The sequence below is a fragment of the Scyliorhinus torazame genome, chromosome 13 (genome assembly GCF_047496885.1).
Source record: "Scyliorhinus torazame isolate Kashiwa2021f chromosome 13, sScyTor2.1, whole genome shotgun sequence".
Classification (NCBI taxonomy): domain Eukaryota; kingdom Metazoa; phylum Chordata; class Chondrichthyes; order Carcharhiniformes; family Scyliorhinidae; genus Scyliorhinus; species Scyliorhinus torazame.
Genome location: NC_092719.1, coordinates 181440565 through 181463296, shown reverse-complemented (window position 1 = coordinate 181463296; position 22732 = coordinate 181440565). Strand labels below are relative to the sequence as shown.

Here is a 22732-nt window from a genome sequence, read left to right as displayed (position 1 = left end):
ACACATAGCTTTAATGTGACAGAAATATACAGGCAGCAGGAAACTGAAAATTGAGCCAGCCCATTAAAGGTTTTGCCAAGGTTGAAGGAAAACACTAAAGAAAAGTGCTGAATAAATATGAGGAAAGCAAATTCAACGTTTACACATAAATCTGCAGCTAAGTGATGAGCAGACCAGCCCAAGCCCCCATTTTGTGCCAGACGTGGAACTGGTGCTGCGTAAAGTGATCGCAAGTAGGGTGACCCTGTGAACCATTCTACAGAACGTTGCCATGGCCGCCACTGCAGCAGATCTGCAAGTAGGTGGAGTTGGGCCTGCAGCTGCAGCTAAACATCATGACGTGATGCACCACCCCGATTCTACTTGTATATCTGCAAATAACGCTATCCTTTCTGGTGACTCAAGAGCCATGAAGACTACCCACTGTCACTGCCAGGAAGGTATGCCAAAGATGTAGCACCGTGAAAGGTGCAGCTAATCAGGATATGTTGGTTGTTGATCATTCTGACATCTCTTATTTCTTGGAATGTCACTCAGATTAGTTATACAGTCATTGGCATGGGCCAAGCATTTACCTTCGATATTAATTTATGCTATCCATCCTCTGTGCCAGTTTCCTTTCTGAAGAGCAGTTTTTGTATTCACCAATTGCCTCTTAAACGAGATGCATTGATATCTCCAGAGGAAACTGGAGATTTAAACTCGCACAAATTATCTTCTGTGCAGCCAAACTGGTGAGCGGGGTTTCGCCTCGACGGTGCTGTGTGTGTCCTGTTGATCGCTGCCATTGAAAATGGTGTCCTGGGTGAAGGTCTTGGCTCCATGGTACAGGTCTTTAGAGCTCACTTTGATGATTTTAGAGGTATCCCGAGAGAATGGTGGAGGCACATGAAAGTCCTTGCATTTGGAAAAGCACTTTCCCTGGTTAAGTGCCCATCTTCAAGACATTGAGATCCTGCTGCACTGCATGTTGTTTATCCTGTCGGGTTCAGGAGATAGGGGCCGAGAAAGGTTTGTCCATGAGCCCGGTACCTGGTGAGAAGTCGGAGGCGAGTTCTCAATTGAGTTTGAAGATTGGCTGCCATGCTTTAGTAATCTTCATTTTGAGCTGGAGCTCAGTAGAGCATAGAGTATCCGATCTTCAAGGGCTGTGGCCCGTTTGGTCCCCCCGACACTAGGCCTATATTATCCTATCCTCAATGTTTGGCACAAGAGATTGGAGGTGGCTGAGTGGGTCAGGTCTCTCATCCTCCCTCCCCCCGCCGCCCCCCCCCCCCCCCCCCCCCCAGGAACTAGGCTGTGGGTCGCTTGGTCGCCAGAGTGGCAACACAGTGTAAGTGGAGGAAGTGCTTCCTTCATCGGAATCCTTGAGAGATTCTGAGGAGTGTTCATTTATCTTGTCTTGGCGTCACCCTTCTCAGGCAACATGGATGGTGTCACAATCCTGCAATTCTTCTATAATCCTTAACGTTACTCCATTGTAATTTTGTTGTTGATTATTTATTGTTGTTTTTTTCTCCTGAAAGGGCATGCAAGATGGGAGCACGAGGTGAGTGTAGTCTGTTATCCTGTTCCAGCAAAAATCATATTGAGTCGATATGTGAAATGTAATTAAATCACTGAGTGTCTTTAAGACAGAGATAGATAGGTTCTTGCACAACAAGGGGATCAGGGGTTATGGGGAGAAGACAGGAGAATGGGGATGAGAAAAATATCAGCCATGATTGAATGGCGGAGCAGACCCGATGAGTGGGGCCTCATTCTGCTTCTATGTCTTATGGTAGTGTGTGCACTGTTTTATCCCTTTTTGTCATTGTGTTATAATTCTTGTGGTTATGGGAGGGGAGTTCCTTTTATTGATAACCCTTATCTCATTTATAATGAAGCTGAGTGGAGCCAGGACAGGGTGATGATGGTGGTGGAGTTGGATGATAGAGTTAGTTAAGACCTCACTGAGAGGGAGGATAGCGCCCCCTTCCCCCCTCCAGTTAGAGCTCACCGTATCGGGTTTTAATTTTGTTTTTTGTGTTATTTTGAAATGAAATGTTTCAATCCCAATCCAACAAGCTTCAGTCAATTCACTAAAGTTTTTCAGTTATGAGCAGACTACGGTAAAGATAACTTACTGATGTGTGTACGTCGACTTGATCAAATGAGCAAATAATACATTGCACTGTATTAAAAATCTCATGATGTGGAGATGCCGGCGTTGGACTGTGGTGAGCACAGTAAGAAGTCTTGCAAAGTCCAACTGGTTTATTTCAAATCACTAGCTTTCGGAGCACTGCTCCTTCCTCAGGTGAATGTGAATGAGATTCACCTGAAGAAGGAGCAGTGCTCCGAAAGCTAGTGATTTGAAACAAACCTGTTGGAATTTAACCTGGTGTTGTTAAAAATCTCAGGTTTCATCGAAAACATCCATGTCAGCCTATATTAAATCTCATTAAAGGGTGCACCTTTTTCTGCAATGGTTTTACTCCTATAGATGGCACAATAATATAACTTTCAATTATATAAATGTCATAACGCCCTCTATCTTATTAGGTGAATATGGTTTTTAAAAATAGCTTTGTGTTTGAACGTAATTTCAAGTTCTAGTTGCTGGATGACTGGGTGCATTGTTTTCCTTCATCATCCTTAAAAATAGACTCTGAAATCTTACCAACAACGAAAGTCAGGCTAAACGGCCTGTAATTTCCTGTCTTCTGCCTCCACAATCTCCTCAGCTATCTCCTTCAGGCAGGGAGGGTCCCAGAAGATTTTAAAATGGCTATTGTAACACCTCTGTAAGGGAGGAGGTAGAAGGCAGGAAATTATAGGCCGGTTAGCCTGACTTTTGTTGTTTTTTTTAAAATATATCTTTATTCTCCATTTTCACATTTTTTTCAGAATTTACACCCACCAACAAACAGTAAACGGTAACGAATACAATGTCAATCCCCTTATTAATCCCACCACCCCAAACAACGACCCACCTGACAATATATAAAACTAAACCTCCCAAGGTGGAAAAAAAAAGGAAAAAAGAAAAAGGAAACAGGAATCACCTGTGGTCACCATTGACATATATAGTCCACCCCCCAAACCCCCCCCCCCTCCCGAATATTCAACGCCATCCAATCCCCGAAAGAGTACTGTGAATGACACGCATGAATTGTAGACACCCACAGCCCCCCTCCCTCCTAGACTCCTCCCCTCCACTTCCACTTGTAAACTCCTCCCCCCAACCTCGGTTCCTTCCCCCAACTTTTCACCCGGCTAGACTCACCGAAACCTGTTCTACCAGGCTGTGATGGCCACAGCCCCTCCCCCCACCTCACTCCCGTTCACTGGCCGGCTTAAATCAGCCAGCGTGGAGGCCCCCGCCCGGGTCTCCTTCCCCCTTACCCGGTCCCAGGTAAACCAAGAAATCCCCTTTAGCACACAATCCCAGCATACACACTCAAGCCCAAAAGACCCATCATTGCAAATGAAAGTCCCATCTCTTCCCTTGTCCAAATATAGGCCTCCACGACTGATGAGCCCGATCCAGTTCATATCGGGAGGGTTCGTCCCCCTCCCCCAATAGCTTTGCCAACATCATGGCAAAATACTCCGTCATCCTCGGGCCTTCCACCTCTTCGGGCAGACCTACAATCCTCAGATTCTGTCATCTGGATCTGATTTCCAGTTCTTCCATTTTAGCTCGCAGACCCTTGTTGGTCTCTATCACCCTCCACAACTCCTTCCCCATGGAGGTGAGTTGATCACTGTGCTGCGATAATGCCTCTTCCACTTCCTTCAGTCTCTCACCTTGCTCCCGCACCTCCGCCGCTGCGCTTGATACCGCCGCCTTCACCGGGGCAATCGCCTCCTCCACCAGCACTTTCAATATCGCCCCCATCTCCTTCTTCATCGCTTCCATGTGCTTTGTGAACTGCTTTTCAAGTTCCATGGCCATCACCTTGGTAATTTCTTCTGCTGTGAGCGATGCGGCCTCCCCTGGTGCTCCAGCCTCCGCTTTCCTTACAGTTCCTGCGCTGACTTTTCCACTCACCGGCAGACTTTCATTAACCCCCTTTTTCACGGCCGTTTTTCTCCCAAATTTGAACATTTCTCCTCCCTGTTCCTTCTTACAGCTTTTTCAGCCTTGTTGCCCCCGGGACCGGGCGTTAAAACTCCAAAATGTCTATTCCCAAGCGGGAGGGAGCCCTCCAGTGTGCGGCTGCCTCCCGCCCATCGTCACCGGAAGTTAGCCTGACTTTTGTTGTTGGTAAGATTTTAGAGACTATTCTTAAGACCATAAGACATAGGAGCAGAATTAGGCCATTCGGCCCATCGAGCCTGCTCCCCCATTCAATCATGCTGATATTTTCTCATCCCCATTCTTCTGTCTTCTCCCCATCACCCCTTATTAATCAAGAACCTATTTATCTCTGTCTTAAAGACACTCAGTGATTTGGCCTCCACAGCCTTATGCGGCAAAGAGTTCCACAGATTCACCACCCTCCGGCTGAAGAACTTCCTCCTCGTCTCTGTTTTAAAAGATCGTCCCTTTAGTCTGTGATGGTGTCCTCTGGTTCTAGTTTTTCATACAAGTGGAAACATCCTCGCCACGTCCACTCTATCCAGGCCTCGCAGTATCCCGTAAGTTTCAATAAGATCCCCTCTCATCCTTCGAAACTTTAACGAGTACAGACCCAGAGTCCTCAAACGTTCCTCATACGACAAGTTCTTCATTCCAGGGATCATTCTTGTGAACCTCCTCTGGACCCTTTCCAAGGCCAGCACATACTTCCTTAGATACAGGTTCCAAAACTGCTCACAATACTCCAAATGGGATCTGACCAGAGCCTTATACAGCCTCAGAAGTACATCCCTGGTCTTGTATTCTTGCCTCTTGACATGAATGCTAACATTGCATTTGCCTTTCTAACTGCCGACTGAACCTGCACATTAACCTTAAGGGAATCGTGAACAAGGACTCCCAAGTCCCTTTGTGCTTCTGATTTCCTAAGCATTTCCCCATTTAGAAAATAGTCTATGCCTGAATTCCTCCTTCCAAAGTGCATAACCTCACACTTTTCCACATTGTATTTCATTTGCCACTTCATTGCCCACTCTCCTAGCTTGTCTAAATCCTTCTGCAGCCCCCTTGCTTCCTCAATACTACATGTCCCTCTACAGATCTTTGTATCATCTGCAAACTTAGCAACAATGCCGTCAATTTCCTTCTTCCAGATCATTAATGTATATTGTGAAAAGTTGTGGTCCCAGCACAGACCCCTGAGGCACACCACTAGTCATCGGCTGCCATCCTGAAAAAGACCCCTTTATCCCCACTCTCTGCCTTCTGCCAGTCAGCCAATCCTCTATCCATGCCAGGATCTTACCCTTAACACCATGGGCTTTTAACTTATTTAACAGTCTCCTATGCGGCACCTTGTCAAAGGCTTTCTGGAAATCTAAATAAATCACGTCCACTGGTTCTCCTTTGTCTAACTTCCTTGTTACCTCCTCAAAGAACTCTAACAGATTTGTCAGACATGACCTCCCTTTGACAAAGCTGTGCTGACTCAGTCCTATTTTACCAATCACTTCCAAGTACTCCGCGATCTCATCTTTAATAACAGACTCTAAATTCTTACCAATGACCGAACTCAGGCTAACCGGTCTATAATTTCCCATCTTCTGCCTCCCTCCTTTCTTAAACAGTGGTGTTACATTAGCCACTTTCCAGCCCTCTGGGACCCTTCCCGCTTCCAGTGATTCCTGAAATACCTCCACAATTTCCTCAGCTATCTCTTTTTGGACCCTAATGATTAGATTGCAGAGTACTCTTTTAAGGATGAGATTGCGGAGTACTTAGAAGTGCATGGTAAAATAGGACTGAGTCAGCACGGATTCATTAAGGGGAGGTCATGCCTACCAAATCTGTTAGAATTCTTTGAGGAGGTAACAAGGAAGTTGGACAAAGGAGAACCAATGGACGTGATCGATTTGGATTTCCAGAAGGCCTTTGACAAGTTGCCGTACAGAAAGCTGCTATATAAGAGTGCATGGTGTTCGGGGCAAGGTACTGGCATGGATAGAGGATTGGCTGACTGGCAGAAAACAGAAAGTGGTAGTCCATCTGGTCCGGATGATGTAACCACCTTCAGAGCTTGCCGTTTCCCCAGCACCTTCTCCTTAGTGATGGACACTACACTCACCTCTGCCCCCTGACTCTCTTGAAGTTCTGGTATGCCACTGGTATCATCCACTGTGAAGACTGATGCAAACTACTTATTCAGTTCCTCTGCCATTTCTTTGATCCCTATTACTATTTCTCCAGCCTCATTTTCCAGTAGTCAAATGCCCATTCTTGCCTCTCTCTTGCCTTTTATATATTGGGGGGAAAAGCTCTTGCAATCTTCTTCTGTATTACTAGCAGGCTTACACTCATATTTCATCTTAACTTCCTGTTTTGCTTTTTTAGTTGTCCTCAGCTTGTTTTAAAGGCTTCCCAATCCTCTGGCTTCCCACTAATCCTTGCTACCTTGTAAGCTTTTTCCTTTGCTTTTATGCTGTCCTTGACTTCCCTTGTCAGCCTTGGTTGCCTTGTCCTCCCCTTAGCAGGTTGCCTCCACCTTGGGATGAATTTCTGTTGTGCCTCCTGAATAACCCCCAAAACTCCTGCCATTGCTGTTCCATTGTCTTCCCTGCTAGGCTCCCCTTCCGATCAACTCTGGCCAGCTCCTCCCTCTGTAGTTACCTTTACTTAATTGTAAAACCATTACATCTGATTCCAGCTTCTTTCCCTCAACCTGCAGAGTAAATTCTATCATATTGTGGTCACTGCCCCCGAGGATTCCTTCACCTTAAGTTACCTAATCAAGTCTGCCTCATTTCACATTACCAAATTCAGAATTGACTGTTCCCTAGTGGGTTCTATGAGAAGCTGGTCCAAAATACCATCCTGTAGACATTCCACAAATTCCTTTCCTTGGGATCTACTACCAACCTGATTTTCCCAGTCCACCTGCATATTGAAGTTCCCCATGATTATTGTAATATTGGCCCGTAACTTCCTTCTCACATCAAGAAGCCAAGGGCCGCCAATTTTAAAAGCAAAATCTGCACACTTACCTGCACTCTGATGATGCATGCAACCTTCCTTTCCCCATGGCAGCCTTGGGCCTCCAGCGCAGCGCAGGAGAAGTACAGCCCCACTCCCTTATGATACAGCCAGCTTGGGAACACCATTGAGGGCAGGCATTTAAACAATAGATTAAGATAGGAAACAACAGGCAACAGTGTTAACAAGTGCTTTAAAGGTATGTAGACGTTTTTAAAACAGTTTTTCTTGCTCTTTCTTTTAAACAGTCATTACTATTGTTGTTGATTCTTTTAAAGTAATTTTTAACTTTATTTTTTTACGATTAATTGTCATTATTTATAAGTGAACATCGGTTTGGTTATTTGTTTTAGATCTGTGAAATTATTTAAATCTGCACTATATAATTTTACGTGTGGCGTGCTTAAAATGTTTTTAAAATTTTAATTTAGATTATGGTCATAAGATTTTAAAAGTGCCCCATGGCTTTTTGCTGTCACTGTCCTTGTAACATCTAAAAAATGTTATCAGTGTTTATAGAATCAGTGCAGTGCACAAGAAAGCCATTCGGCCCATCTAGTCTGCACTGATACTCCGAAGGAGTACCTTACCCAGGCCCCAACCCCATTCCCATAACCACACCAAACCCCTCGACACTAAGGGACAAGTTAGCATGGTTAATCCACCTAACCTGCACATTTTTGGACTGTGGTAGGATACCGAAGCACCTGGAGGAAACGGGAGTGGCACGATGGCATAATGGTTAGCACTTAGCACTGCTACCTCACTGCGCTAGGGACCTGGGTTCAATTCCAGCCTTGAGTGACTGTCAATGTGGACTTTGTATGTTCTCCCCATGTCTGCATGGGTTTCCTATGGGTGCTCCAGTTTCCTCCCACAGTCCAAAGATGTGCAGGTTAGGTGGATTGGCAATGCTGCGTTGCCGTTTAATGTCCAGGGCTGTACAGGCTTGGCTTCGGGGATAGGGCCGGGCTGTGAACCCAGGTAGGGTACTCTTTCAGAGGGTCGGTGCAGACTTGATGGGCTAAATAGCCTTCTTCTGCGCTGTAGAAATTCTATGGTTCTAATCCATGGTTCTCGGAGAGCCATGCAGACACAGGGAGAATGTACAAACACCACACAGTCACCCAAGGTCCGAATTGAACACGGGTCCCTGGTGTAGCGAGGCAGAAGTGCTAACTAGTGTGCCACCGTGTTAAGTACATTTCTGCTTTGTTTCTGTCATGATATGCAGACACACACAATAATATACAGACAAGCAGCTAATGGACATAGAGAACAGGACATGACCAATAAGCAGGCGGGACACTCAGGGGTGGGATCTGACTATAAAAGACACGAGGCACTCACACTCCGCCTCTTTCCACTGATGAACATCTAGAGAGCCAGTCAAGGGTGTTGTTACAAACTCACACCTCCACCACGTGGCTAAGAGCTAGTCTGGTCCAGCCAGACAGAGTAGCCACACTTAAGTTAGCAGAGAGTCGAACTCACAGAGAACTGTGCTAACTGTGCTATTAGTTCAATAAACCGGATTGAACTAACTTCAAGGTGTGGAGTATCTTTCTGATCTAAGCTGCATCCAGTTGCAGCCAGTGTTAGACCAGTGTACCTAACACAACATGATACCAGGAGACTACTAATTTAAGGTGGCTTACCTCAGTCCGTTCCGTGACGACCAGCAAATGTATCCCGGTACCATGGAGAAGATTCAGGCTCCTCACCGGCTCAGGACCTCCGGCAATCTCAGTGCCAACTGGCGGACATTCAAGCCAAGGTTTCTGCTGTACATCGCAGCCTCAGACCTCGAGGGTGCATTTGATGCAAGAAAGATCGCGCTTCTCCTCTCAACAGCGGGTGATCAAGCCATCGAACACTTCCAACTCGTTTAACTTCACCGAAGGCCAGGACAAGACAAAGTTTCAGACCATCCTGGACAAGTTCGATAGTCACTGTGAAGTGGACACCAATGAAATCTTCGAGCACTACATATTCAAACAACATCTTCAAGGTAAAGATGAATCTTTCAATGCGTTTTTAACTAGCCTCTGTCTGCTAGCGCTGTCCTGCAACTTTGGTGATATTGCTGACTCCATGATCAGAGACCAAATCGTGTTTGGAGTTCACTCTGATCCTCTGAGAGAGCAGCTCTTAAAAATCAAGAATATAACCTTGCCAGTCGCGATTGAAACAGGTACAGTGCATGAGCACGCAAGAAATAGATATTCCCAATACAAATCAGCTGAAAATGAGAAACTTGCCTCCCACGATGCAGTGAGTGTGCAGGCCATCTCCCGGATGCAGCGCCTCAGCATTGAAGACAGCGGCCAATTCGCGCGCTTTTGCTGGAGCCCGACGCTTGCGTGATGCGAACAGGATAACGAAGAGGCCAACACCCACACTGCACAGGTGCAGACATCTGCCGACCGCACTGCGCATGTGCGACGACGTACACCGCGTCACGATGCAGACGTCATGACGTGCCCGAACTGTGGCACCGCCCACATAAAGGGACACTGCCCTGCAAGAGGCAGGCAATGTTTAAACTGCGGGAAGCCTGGACACTATGCAGCCTTGTGCAGGTCTGCACCACCAGTCAGAGGCCAGCGCTCCCAATTCCGATGACGGTGCGTCCAGAATGTGCAACGACGATTACAGGATTCTGATTCTGGCAGTACAACGGATCCAGAGGGCGAGTGCCTGGAGTCCGCCTGCCGAGTGGGCATCATTACCACACGTGAACATGCCACACCTAACTCATCTCGCATTCAGTCCATCCTCGCTGTGGATTCGGAGGACAAATGGAGTGCGGTGATGCAGGTCAATTGCTGCTCCATCCAGTTCAAGCTGGACACAGGTGCTTCTACCAACCTCCTCTCGCAGGCAGACTTCAAACACATCGAGAAGCCCCCCCCAAGGTCCTTCCAACAGCCTGGACTATAACGGTAATGCCATCATGGCACTGGGGTCCTGCCATCTACTAGTCTCCAACCGGAGTACCCATGCACGGCTAAGGTTTGAAATTGTTAGGCCGGACAGGGCATCCCTACTGGGTGCGCATGCCTGTAAAAAGCTAAACTTGGTGCAGCGGGTTTATTCAATGACATCCTCCAATGTGGCATTGACGACATTCTCGCTCAGTATCCAGATGTGTTTGACGGGATGGGCACTTTGCCATATCAGTACAAGATCCTACTGCGACCTGATGCCAAGCCAGTGGTCCATGCACCACGCCGGGTCCCGGCTCCGTTGAAGGAGTGCCTGAAGGAACACCTCAAGGAGCTGCAGCAACAGGGGATCATTTCCAGGGTAACCGAACCGACTGACTGGGTCAGCTCGATGGTGGTGGTTAAAAAACCCTCTGGAGACCTGCGCATCTGCACGGATCTCAACCAGAACATAATGCGTGAACACTTCCCCATCCCGAAGCGGGAGGAACTCACCAGTGAGATGGCACATGCAAGGTTTTTCACAAAGTTAGATGCGTCACATGGATTCTGGCAAATCCAGCTGGATGAGTCCATCAGAAGGCTCTGCACCTTCAACACACCATTTGGCAGGTACTGCTATAACCGTATGCCATTTGGCATCGTCTCGGCATCGGAGATATTTCATCACATCATGGAGCAGATGATGGAGGGCAACAAAGGGGTTCGTGTGTGCGTGGACGACGTCATCATATGGTCCACGTCCCCTGAGGAGCATGTTTCCCGTCTCCAGCAGGTTGTAAAGTTTAATGTAAAACATTTATTAATGAAAATTATTTCATGAATACAAAACTTTGAAACCAGTTAACATTCAACATAACGTGTAACTTCATCAGCTGAACAATGACATAAAACTGCCTCAACTTTTACAAATTTCTTGCAATATAATATATTTCCTCACAGACAGTCCTGCCTATTTGCAAAGAGGAGGGAGGGAAGAGGGGTGGGTAGGGGAGGGAGGGGAGAGGACGGAGAGAGGGAGTTGGGGGGGGTTTTGACAATTGTTAATTGACAAGCTCAACGTCTGAAAGCAGCAGCTGCTGAAGCACAGTGTCCTGGCAGACATGTCCTCTGACATCATTTTGGGATGTCTTTTGGCAGTACACTCGTAGGGGTGGGTGATTGATTCGCTGCAAAACCTGTCAGACAGATAATTGACATTAGCTTACAGGTGGCTTGCATATATCAACTAAGGCATTAAAATTTGTTGAGGAATTTGAAGAAATCACAGAGATTTCTAAAGATGAACATCACATCAGGGAGACTCGTAAATAACTCAGCTTAAAATACATTGCAAAATCCAAATGCATTTTAGCTCTGAATCAGCTGGGAGGACATTGGTGTCCTTGAAGAGGTCAATAGCACCAGTATCAAGGCCATGATCATCCAAAACCAACTCCGCTTGGCCGCCCAAACGCTTAGGATGTCAGAGTCTCGACTGCCAAAGCAAATCTTTTTTACCCAGCTCAAGGAAGGATCCCGAACAAGAGGAGGACAAAGGAAGCTCTTCAAAGGCACCTTGTAAACTTCAATGCCTAGGAAACCTTTGCTCAGGAAGACCTGATTGAAGAGTCACAATTCTCCAAGAACATCCGACAGTAAGAGGAGGCCCGGAAAGGGAGCCTGAGAAAGGATAACCCGCGACTTAGCATCCAAGCACAGGTCCCCCAAGAGAAGGCTCTAGCCTTCCGGTGGCAGACATGGAGTGAACACATTTGGTCGCTCCCGTTCTAAGGTGTTATTTTTCGGTCCTTTCCCCATCTGAAGGGTGAAGGTTTTGGATGAAAAGAGGTGTTGGAGTGCCTGGAGGATGTGTAATTCCTCTGGTGTGGCTGGTGGATGGATCCACAAACTCGGAATGGGGCTAGAAGAAAAGAGCTGCTGAACAGGAGAGTCTTCATGGTGCGGCACAGGTTAAGATGGCGGACGGTAAAGGGGCTGTTCTGCTCCCCCAGTGGTCAGTGGAGCAGTTAGTGGTGTTTCTGAATGCTAAGTTCAGCCAGTAGAAGAAGGAGGCCCTGGAAGACCTGTCCAAAATGGTGGAGCCGATCAAAGCAGGGATCAAGAGAGTGGACTGGAGGCTGGAGTCCCAGGCCGGGCGATCCAGAAAGTGGAGGAGGCGGTGGGGGAGCAGGAGGAGCAGTTGGCCTCATTAGTGGCTGAGGTGGGGCTGATGCAGGAGACCCAGAAGAGGCTGAAGGAGAAGGTGGAGGATCTGGAGAACCGCTCCAGAAGGCAAAATTTAGGATTGTGGGAATGCCCAAAAGCATCAAAGGTCCGGAGGCCGGCACATATGTGGTCAAAATGTTGGAGCGGTTGATGAGGGAGGGGCCTTCGACTGGCCTGTGGAGGTCGACCGAGCACAGAGGGCATTGATGAGGAAGCCACAAGCGGGCGAGCCGCCACGGGCGCTGGTGGTGCCGTTGCACCATTTTCAGTATAAATAGAAGATTCTTCGGTGGGCGAGGCAGAAGTAGAAATGCGCTTGGGAAGGGAATGAGCTGCGGATGTACCAAGACCTGCGTCCAGAACTGGTGAAGAGGAGGGCCGGGTTTAATCAGGTTAAGGCTGCCCGCTTTAAGAAGGGGGTGAAGTTTTGGGGTGTTGTACCGGCCCGCCTCTGGGTGACTTTCCAGAAACGTGAATATTATTTTGGCTCACCAGAGAAGGCGATGGAATTTGAGAGGTTCAATGGACTGGCCAGGAGAAGGACATTGAACTTTGGAGGAATTTGTGCGAACTTTTCTTTGTTCTCAGGAAACATTTCCCCTTGAAATGTTCCATTTGTTTTGATGGCGGGTGTTGGAGGGCAGGTCCTCTCCGGGGGAACATCAAGGGTGAGTGCACCTTTAGGCTTCTTGGGGGACAGTGGGGTGGTGGTGGTTGGGGGGGGGGGGGGGGTTTGTCGGCCTTGAGCGGGGCCATCATTCTAGCTCGGTGGGCTAGTTAATGGGAGTGCAGTGGGAGCTTGTCAGGAGATAGAAGTGGGGGGGGGGGGGGATGGGGGTATTGTTTTGTTTGGGGGGGGGTAAGGTTTGCCGACAAGGGTGTGGTTGGCGTGGTGCAACTGGAAAGGAAGCGATAACGGTGAATATGAAAAGGTGGGCCAGTAGGGTCACGTGACATGGGCCAGAGGGCTGGCCCAAAAGGGGATATGGTTGATTGGCAGGGGAGGGGGGTGGGGAGCCCCCCGACCAGGCTGGTCACGTGGAATGTGATGGGGGCCGAATGGGCAGGTCAAATAGTCATGCGGGTTTGCGTACCTGAGGAGTCTGAAGGTGGACGTAGCCTTTTTGCAGGAGATGCACCTGAGTGGCGGGGTAGCAATTATCAAATACTCGGAGTATTTGGCAATCATGGTCTCCGACCATGCGCCTCACTGGATGGATTTCCGGTGGACCATCAATTCACCTGCTCTATTTAACCGTTCCCTAAAATTTGACACGTAATCCAATTAAGTAATTTCAGAATGCTCACTTATCAATTTCTCATTAATCAATTTAAGTTGTCCTCTTACTTCATGACCAAAAATCAGTTCAAAGGGACTGGATTTCGTTGATTCATTAGGTGTATCCCTAATTGCAAACAGTACGAATGGAATTCCTTTATCCCAATCCTCTGAATAATCTTGACAATAAACCCTCAACATTGTCCTTAACGTTCAATGCCACCGTTCTAACGCTCCCTGCGATTTTGGATGGTACGCAGTTTATTTAAGTTGTTTAACTCCCAAACTATCCATAACCTCCTGGAATAACTTTGAGGTCAAATTTGATCCTTGATCCAATTGTATTTCTGTGGGTAGTCCATATCTAGTAAAACATTTCAGTAACTCCTCCACAATATTTTTAGTTGTAATATTGCATAATGGAGTCGCCTCTGAATACCTAGTAGACACATCCATTATAGTCAAAAGATATTGATTCCCACTTTTTGTTTTCGGAAGCAGTCCTACACAATCAATTAAGACGTTTGTAAAAGGTTCCTCAAATGCTGGAATGGGTATTAAGGGTGCTAGTTTTATCACCGCTTGAGGTTTCCCTATCACTTGACATGTGTGACATGATCAACAAAATTTAACTACATCTTTATGTAGTTCGGCCAATGAAAATGTTTTTGTTTTTAGCTTGAGTTTTCCTTACTCCCAAATGACCTCCCACTGGTACCGCATGTGTTACTTGTAACACCCCTTCCTATACCCTACCGGCAATACCACTTGATGAACTTCTGCCCACTCTTTCCTTCCGCCTGCATATGTAAAGGTCTCCATTTTCTCATTAAGACATCATTTTTAAGGTAGTAACATTCTGGTATACACTCAGATTCCTCTTCCGTGTATGCTTTCTGATATATCCGTTTTATTTCTATATCTTTCTGTTGTAACTCTGCCAACTAAAAATATCCACCTCATCTCCACCTGTTCTTATTCTTTTCCAACCATCTGATCAAAAATAATTTCTAACAATTGAACTTCAACTTTATCTTCACTCTTTGATTTCTCCTCTTGTCTGTAACCTTGTTACTACACAATCAGGAAAAATCCTAGGATATTCGTCCGTCAACAATTCAGTTGTTTGAATTTCCACTGGCTTACCAACCACAGTAGGCATCACTCCCACCTGCGATCCAGCTATATCATTACCCAAGGTAAATGTATTCCTGTACAATTAGAGATAATTTCTCTACTACCCCTACTACCACTTCACCACTCTTCACTGGACTCTCCAACCTCACCTTATGTAACGGAACACTACTCTTCTCACCATGAATTCCTCATATTTACACCTTTTCTGGCAATATTCCTCCCAAACTACATAACTCCTCATCTCTTACCATCAAAGATTGACTTGCTCCCTATCTCTTCAAATTTTTATTTCTTTACCTACTCCTCCTGGTACATTACCCATACAAGTAAATTATTTAAAGAGATCTGGCACCTTCTTGCCTTCAATCACCTCATGATCAGGCTGTACATTCTTTTGAACCTCCTTCACTTTAACTGGGCTTTCCTTTACCACTTTAAAAAAACCCTGGCTTATCCTGTTTTACCATATCAGCCTTCCCAGTGCTTTTCAACACTGTGACTTTACATGCCTAGTTTATTACAGTAAAATCATCTGAAACTTTTCATGTTTCTTCCATCCTCCTGGATTTCCTTTTTAATCTGAGGTACACAATCTTTATTATCTCCCATTCAATCTCATTTGCTTTTACCACCTGAGTATTTCATTTTTCCCCTGTTTCTAACCCTCACAGGCTGATACTGATGTCGGAAACCAAACTTTGATTTGTGATCTAATTCATAATCATCTGCCATTTCTGCTGCTAATCACGCAGTTTTAACCCTCTGCTCTTCCACATGAGTTCTCACTACATCAGGAATTGAATTTTTAAACTCCTCCAAAATTATCATTTGTCTAAGAGCTTCATACGTTTGGTCTATTTTCAAAGCCCTTATCCTATTTAAATTATTCTGTTTGATCATTTCAAACGCTATGTATGTTGGACCAGGTTCTTTCCTTAAATTTCTAAACCTTTGACTGTGGGCTTCAGGCACTAGTTCATATACATCGAAGATGGATTTTTTCACCTCCTCTATTGGTGAAGCAAACACTTCACTTGCTCGATCTACCAACTTTGTTTGAATCAGTAATACCCATATTTCTGTGGCCATTTAATTTGTTTAGCCACCTTCTCAAATGAAATGAAAAAGGCTTCTACATCCTTCTCATCAAACCTTGGCAACGCTTGGACGTATTTAAATAGATCCCCACCAAGCCTTCGACTATGATACTCTTGCTCTTTCTCACTATCCTCATCACTATCCTCAGACTGTACTTTGCTCTTTACCTCCGCAAATTTTAACTGACGTTCACTTGTCATGGCCAGTTTCCAAAGTTCAAAGTCTCTCTCTTTTTCTTTTTCCCTGATCTGTAATTCAAGCAGTTTCCTTTCTTGTGCTTTTTGTTCAACCCTTTGTCTCGCTTTTTGTTCTGCTATTCTTTCATTTTCCTTCATTTATAATTCAAGCTGCTTTAATTCTTATTCATGTTCAAGTTGATTCATCTGTAATTGAATTCTTGCCATTTCCAATTATTCTGACTGCGTCTCCGGTAATTTTAAATGCCCAGCTACCGCCGCAATTACTTCTCCTTTCCGTGCTCTGTCAGGCAATGTTAACTGTAATGTTTTTGTCAATTCTATAAGCTTTGTTTTAGTCACCATTTGTAAGGTACGTTGCGTGACCTTCTTCACCCCCAAAAACCTCTGAGCCTCTGAAAGAGCCATTGTCCACAACACTCTCCCTATTTAAACTTGAATACAACACCTGAAAAGCAAATATAAACATGCTCATCCCTCGCTGTCTTTGACACTAATCCAACTCAATCACGAAATATAGACTTTTATCCCGACGAGCCCCCAATTTGTTATGGGCCTGGGCTTAGAAACTCCAGAGTGTATTATGAAGCTCACATGACCAAAAACTTTTATGTTGAATTTGGCTAGGATGAGCATAAGAGCATAAACACAATTCAGGTGTGATTCATCAGACTCCCTTGGCACATTCATCAAAACAAAGTTTATTATAAGAATGTAGTTAACATATCTAAAACACTTAGCAACAATTTGTCATCAATTACAAACATGAAAAAAACACAACAGCTACTGTAATCTCTGTATTTAACTCTTAATAAATCCCGCTTAGCTGTTCCAATTCAATGCAAAATCCAATAAAACCAAAACTCCTTTCAAGGCAGCACTTGAATGGGACTGGTCGTTCCTTGAGATTCTGGTCCAGTTTCCAACCCGCAGTTTTCAAAACTCCTTCAGGAAAGCAACTCTAGCTTTAAGATTACTACGGCAACGTGCCACACCCAATGTGCTTTCAGTTCACTGGAACAGCTTTAAAATAAAACAGAGAAAACAGGAAAAACTTCCTGCAGCTTAGCACAGTGCTTTGCAACACTGCTTCTTCTTCTGCAGTCCAAGCAAACAAAACAAAAATGAAACCAAAAAAACTAAGCCCCCTCTCACCTGACAGCCACTGCTGCCCAGTTCCACCAACAAATGACATCTCTGAAGCCGTGCTACAAGCCATGTGGTAAAACAAAACTCTTCTTAAAGGGACACTCACATGACATACTATGTACAGGAGAACATACTGATAAAAAAATGGCGACCACCACATGTTAGTGCAGAGGATAAATGAGAAGAAATTTACCAAATTGTTTAATCTCCCAAGTACAGGCAAGACATTCTGAGGATAGCTCATGAGATTTCATTAGGGGGAACACCTCGGAATAAATAAAATCCAAGCCAAAATTCAAAGAGAGTTTTGTAGCCCAGAATACTGAAGGATGTAGTCATCTTTTGTCGAACCTTTCACCTTGTTAGGAAAACAGCAAATGGTGATCAAGTCAGAACCTCAGATCACCTATCCCAGAGTTTGAAGATCCTTTTACCAGAGTCCAAATCGACTGCAAATGGACGTTGTCGAGAACACAAACTATCATGGATATATCCACCTAATTCCCGGATGATATACCCTTAAGAGCCATTACTGCTAGGAGAGTAGTAGAGGAGTTAGCCAAATTATTTACCTGATATGGCTTACTAAAGGAGATACAAGCAGACCAAGGGTCACATTTTATGTCAGGATTATTCAAAGAGGTCATGAATAGCCTGGAGATTGGGCTGCACGGTGGCACAGTGGTTCGCACTGCTGCCTCACAGCGCCGAGGACCCAGGTTCGATCCTGGCCCCAGGTCACTGTCCATGTGGAGTTTGCACATTCTCCCCATATCTGTGTAGGTCTCACCCCCACAACCCAAAGATGCATGCAGGGTAGGTGGATTTGGCCACGCTAAAATGTCCCTTAAGTGCAAAAGAAACAAATTGGGTACTTTAAATTTAAAAAAATGAATACCCTGGAGATTAAACAGTACAAATCATCAGCCTATCATCAAGAGTCCCGGGGAGCACTAAAAAGCTGGCACCAAACTTTGAAAACCATGACGAGGGCTTATAACCAAGACTACCCTCACGATAGGGACAACGGGATTCCAATTTTATTATTTGCAATTGAGGGATGTACCAAATGAGTCTACCAAATTGAATCCTTTCGAATTGGTCTACGGGCATGAGGTCAGAGGCCCATTGAAATTAATTTGTCAAATGTTACTAAATACAATGTCATACTATTTCTGACTACGTCTGGCTACGTCAGACTACATCTCAAATTTCAGGGAACAGCTGACTGGGACCTGTGATGTGGCGAGAAAACATTTAATGACAGCCCAGCAGGGAATGAAAGCAAGGGCTGATAGGAGGGTCCAGACTCAGTTTTACAACAGGACAGAGAGTGCACGTGTTATTACCTGTGTCAGGCAAACCCCGAAAGACTAGGTTCAGTGGGTCATATCACATTAAAAGGAAATTGAGTGATGCAAACTATCTGGTAAGCACATCAGCTAGAGGAAGATCACACAGAGTGTGTCAAGTGAACATGTCAAAAAAGTTTTGGGTTAGAGATGATGAGAACAAGCATGACGTCTTGTGAGATGAGGGATCAAACTCTGACAGTGACTTCCCTATAATTCATTTGGAGAATGAGGAAGACTGGAAAATTTAAACCAGTGGTAAGGTCATCTCGCAGTTAAGAGCTGGGGCGAACTGACAGAGTTACTTCAGATTTATAAATATATTTGCGGGAATAAGCTAGGTAGAACGGGGTTAGCAACGCATGACGTAGATATAAGTGACACCATTCCAATCAAACAACATCCATCTAAGTCAAGTCCAGCTAAGTTATCACAGGTGCAGAGGAAATAGAGTATATGCCCAGAATGACCTTATTGAATTGAGTTTTAGTGATTGGAGCTCCCCGATCATCATGGTGCCCAAACCAGACAGAACTCAAGAGACTTTGCATGGACTACAGGCGGGCAAATGCAAATCCAAGAGGGATTTGTTTCCTATTCCAAGCGTTTGACAGTCGAAATTGATCACCAATATAGACTTTCTAAAGGGTTATTGGCAAGTACCTTTGACTGAAAGGTCAAAGGAGAGCTCAGTGTTTGTGATTCCACAAGTGACAGACCGAGTTTGCGAATAAGCTGTCAAGACATAAGACTGTGTTGTATTGTGATGATGGTACCTGTATGCATTGTAGAGAAAAGTACTTGGAGAAAATGATCAACGGAGGATTGAACAGTGACATCGTCCGCAGAGTAAAGTCTGTAGTCCTGGGTCAGCACAGAGTCAAGGAGAGAATTCGGAAAACAGCAAGCCTGTATGGAAGAGTCCCGTGTAAGACCATATTTGGAACTGCGCATAGTTGAAGCCTACTAGTAGAAGTGTTATGCTAATGCATGTTCTTGAATTTTGTAATGTTTAATACAATAGAACTAACAAGAAAAGGATTGAGAATCACAGAATCACACAGAAATGAAACATCTTTCAAATTAAGACATTTCATTTTTAAAAAGATGTCTGTCATGGACCTGCCCAGCAACAGATAGAAATCTGCCTTGTAACAACTGTAACATGAATGGAGAAAGGCGTAATGGGATGTGATGGGCCCAGCAATAGGTGTCATTGGTCTATCCAGCAACAGGTAGAAATCTGCCCAGTGACAGCAGTAGCTAGAATTCAAAAGGCATAATGAGATGCAATTTTAAAAGTAATGAGATGCAGTTGTATGGACAACTGATATATAGTTGGCAGCACCCTCAGAAGCAGAGAGGCAGTTTACACCTAACAGCCAGAGAGGCGAGTTTACATCTAACAGCCTGTGAGGCCAGAATCCAATCAAACAGCCAGGAGCCTAAGCTAGTATCTACGTCTTAGAGCCAAGGTTGTACAGAAACCTTCATAAAGGCAGTTTCAATATCATTGCTGGACCAGGAAAAGACATTTCGCAGACTTGACTATCCACACTATTGTGTGGTAATAATAAACTGGATTTGACTTATAGATTTATTTAAATTGGATGTTCTTTGGGGAAAGGGAAAGTCTTAAGGAGTTCAAGGATCATAGATATAGTTTGGAATAAGGGATGCATTCTACATAAATTGTGCATGCATTAGTATTCATATACTTAATGGTCTCAGAGTATTGTAGTTCTGTTAGTGTGTATTTGCCTTTTCTTTACTAATTGTTACACGACGACTGGGTTGATTATTCTCACTATGGCTTCAATTGATTCCTCACAGCATTGCAAAAAAAAACGATACACCACCACGAACTGGTGTTCCAAGTTGGATAGTCTCGCAGATATCAGCGTGGTTCCTGATAATGGCCTTCCTGGCTTCCGGTTGCGGCTATGCAGAGCTAAGTCGCACGTTCGGCAGCTCCCGCTTGGAACGGACTTTTGGGCTCTTTTCAGTGCCCCCAAGGGAATTTTTTTGACATTTCCCGGTGTGGGAAGAAGACTGCAACATTCCCCCGACAGTGTATGGCTTGGACCAGGAGTGGGGCGACTAAAAAAGTGGCGGTAAAGCCAAAGAAAGTGCGAGGGAAGAAGAGCAAGATGGCGGTGGGCGGGGACCAGGCAGCGTGGATGCAGTGGGCACAGGAGCAGCAGGAGGTTATCCAGAGCTGCTTGAGGGAGCTCAAAACAGACCTACTGGAGCCGATGAAGGATTCCATTGATAAGCTGCTGGAGACCCAGACTGCAGAGGTTCGAGTATATCAGGACTGGAGCATGGAGATGGCGAAGAAGAGGGCCGGGTACAACCGGGCGAAGGCGGTGCTGCACAGGAAGGGGGTGAAGTTTGGTATGCTGCAGCCGGCGCGTCTGTGGGTCACCTACAAGGACTGGCACCATTATTTTGAGTTCCCAGAGGAGGCGTGAGCCTTTGTTCAGGTCGAGAAGCTGGACACAAACTGAGGGTTGGGATGGGGGATCAGATGTGGGGATGGTCGGGGATTGTTGTTGTTGTGTTACATTTTGAGGGGGAGTTCTTTGTTCATGTTTAGTTTTGGTGTGGGTGGTTAGGGTGGGTTGGGCACTGTTTTGGTTGGGTCTGTCGGGTGGGCTCTTAGAGGGGGGCAAGTAAACGGAGTAGGGGGTGGATGGCCGGCAGGGGGAATGGGGCCCCGCGGGGGAGGCCCGAGTCGGGGGCGAGGGGACTGGGCCTGGAAAACGAGCTGCGACAGAGGAGGCCGGGCCGGGGGAAAGCGCGGGATTTATCCCGCGCTGAAGGCTGGGGGGGGCGGGGCTGGGCCGGGGAAGCACAGGTTTTTTTCCCACGCTTGGGACGGAAGGGGGAGGCGGAGAGCCCGCTGGTGGGTAATGGAGGGGGAGGGGAAGTCCCACAATGGGAGGAGTCGAAGGAGAGGAGGGAGCGGCCGGGGGCAGCAGGAGGAAGGCCCAGGGGGCGATTTATGAATATAGGGAAAAGGCAAGTCGGATGCTGGCGCATCAGCTTCGGAAGCGGGACGCAGCAAGGGAGATTGGGGGAGTTAAGGATAGGGGGGGGGGGGTGCGGAGTAGGGTTGGCATCAATGGTGTCTTCAGGGACTTTTATGAGGAACTGTTTCAGTCCGAGCCCCCACTGGAGGAGGGAGGGATGGGCCGCTTTCTGGGCCAACTGATGTTCCCGAAAGATGAATTTTACAAACAATATGTGGACCTGTTGGGCCCGTTGCTGGTTAGGACCTTCAATGAGGCAAGGGAGGAGGGGGCGTTGCCCCCGACGATGTCCCGGGCACTGATTTCCTTGATCCTGAAGCAGGACGAGGATCCCATGCAGTGTGGGTCTTACAGGCCGATTTCATTGTTAAATGTAGATGCCAAGGTGCTGGCGAAGGTCTTAGCCACGAGAATTGAGGATTGTGTGTCGCAGGTCATCCACGAAGATCAGACAGGGTTCGTGAAGGGGAGGCAGTTGAACGTGAATGTGCAGAGGCTCCTGAACGTTATTATGATGCCAGCGAGGGAGGGGGGAGGCGGAGATAGTGGGGGCGATGGACGCTGAGAAGGCCTTCGATAGGGTAGAATGGGGGAACTTGTGGGAGGTGCTGTAGAGGTTTGGGTTTGGGGAGGGGTTCATCAGGTGGGTTAGGCTGTTGTACGAGGTCCCGATGGCAAACGTGGCCACGAACAAGAGGAGGTCTGAGTACTTTCGGTTGCATCGAGGGACGAGGCAGGGGTGTCTCTTGTCCCCCCTGCTCTTCGCGCTGGCGATTGAACCTCTGGCTATGGCACTGAGGGAGTCGAGGAACTGGAGGGGGCTGGTGTGGGGTGGGGAGGAGCATAGGGTGTCGCACTATGCGGACGACTTGCAGCTTTATGTGGCGGACCTGGTGGGGGGGAATGCCAGAGGTAATGAGGATCCTCAGGGAGTTCGGGGATTTCTCAGGTACAAGCTCAACATGGGGAAGAGCAAGTTGTTTGTGGTTCACCCAGGGGACCAGGAGAGGGGTTTGGCGAGCTCCCACTAAAAAGGGCGGAGAGGAGCTTCAGGTATTTGGGGGTCCAGGTGGTCAGGAGCTGCGGGGCCCTGCATAGACTTAATTTCATGAGGCTGATTGAGCAAATGCAGGAGGAGTTTTAAAGGTGGGATGTGTTGCCGCTGTCCCTGGCGGGTAGGGTGCAGTCAGTCAAGATGATGGTGCTCCCAAGGTTTTTGTTCCTGTTCCAGTG

At 46.3% G+C, this 22732-nt stretch overlaps 1 protein-coding gene across 4 annotated transcripts in view; it reads right to left on the bottom strand.

The window, feature by feature from the left end:
- ptpdc1a (protein tyrosine phosphatase domain containing 1a) overlaps positions 1-22732 on the bottom strand; it is a 284748-nt gene that overhangs the window by 176679 nt on the left and 85337 nt on the right. The window contains exons 1-2 of one of the 4 annotated variants that reach the window (XM_072472525.1): positions 7108-7210; positions 2663-2784 (exon numbers count right to left, since the gene is read on the bottom strand). The exons of the other annotated variants lie outside the window; for them this stretch is intronic. The gene's annotated coding sequence lies outside the window, so the exon portion shown is untranslated. Of the gene's footprint in view, positions 1-2662; positions 2785-7107; positions 7211-22732 lie in introns of those variants that run through there. 4 annotated transcript variants of the gene reach the window in all.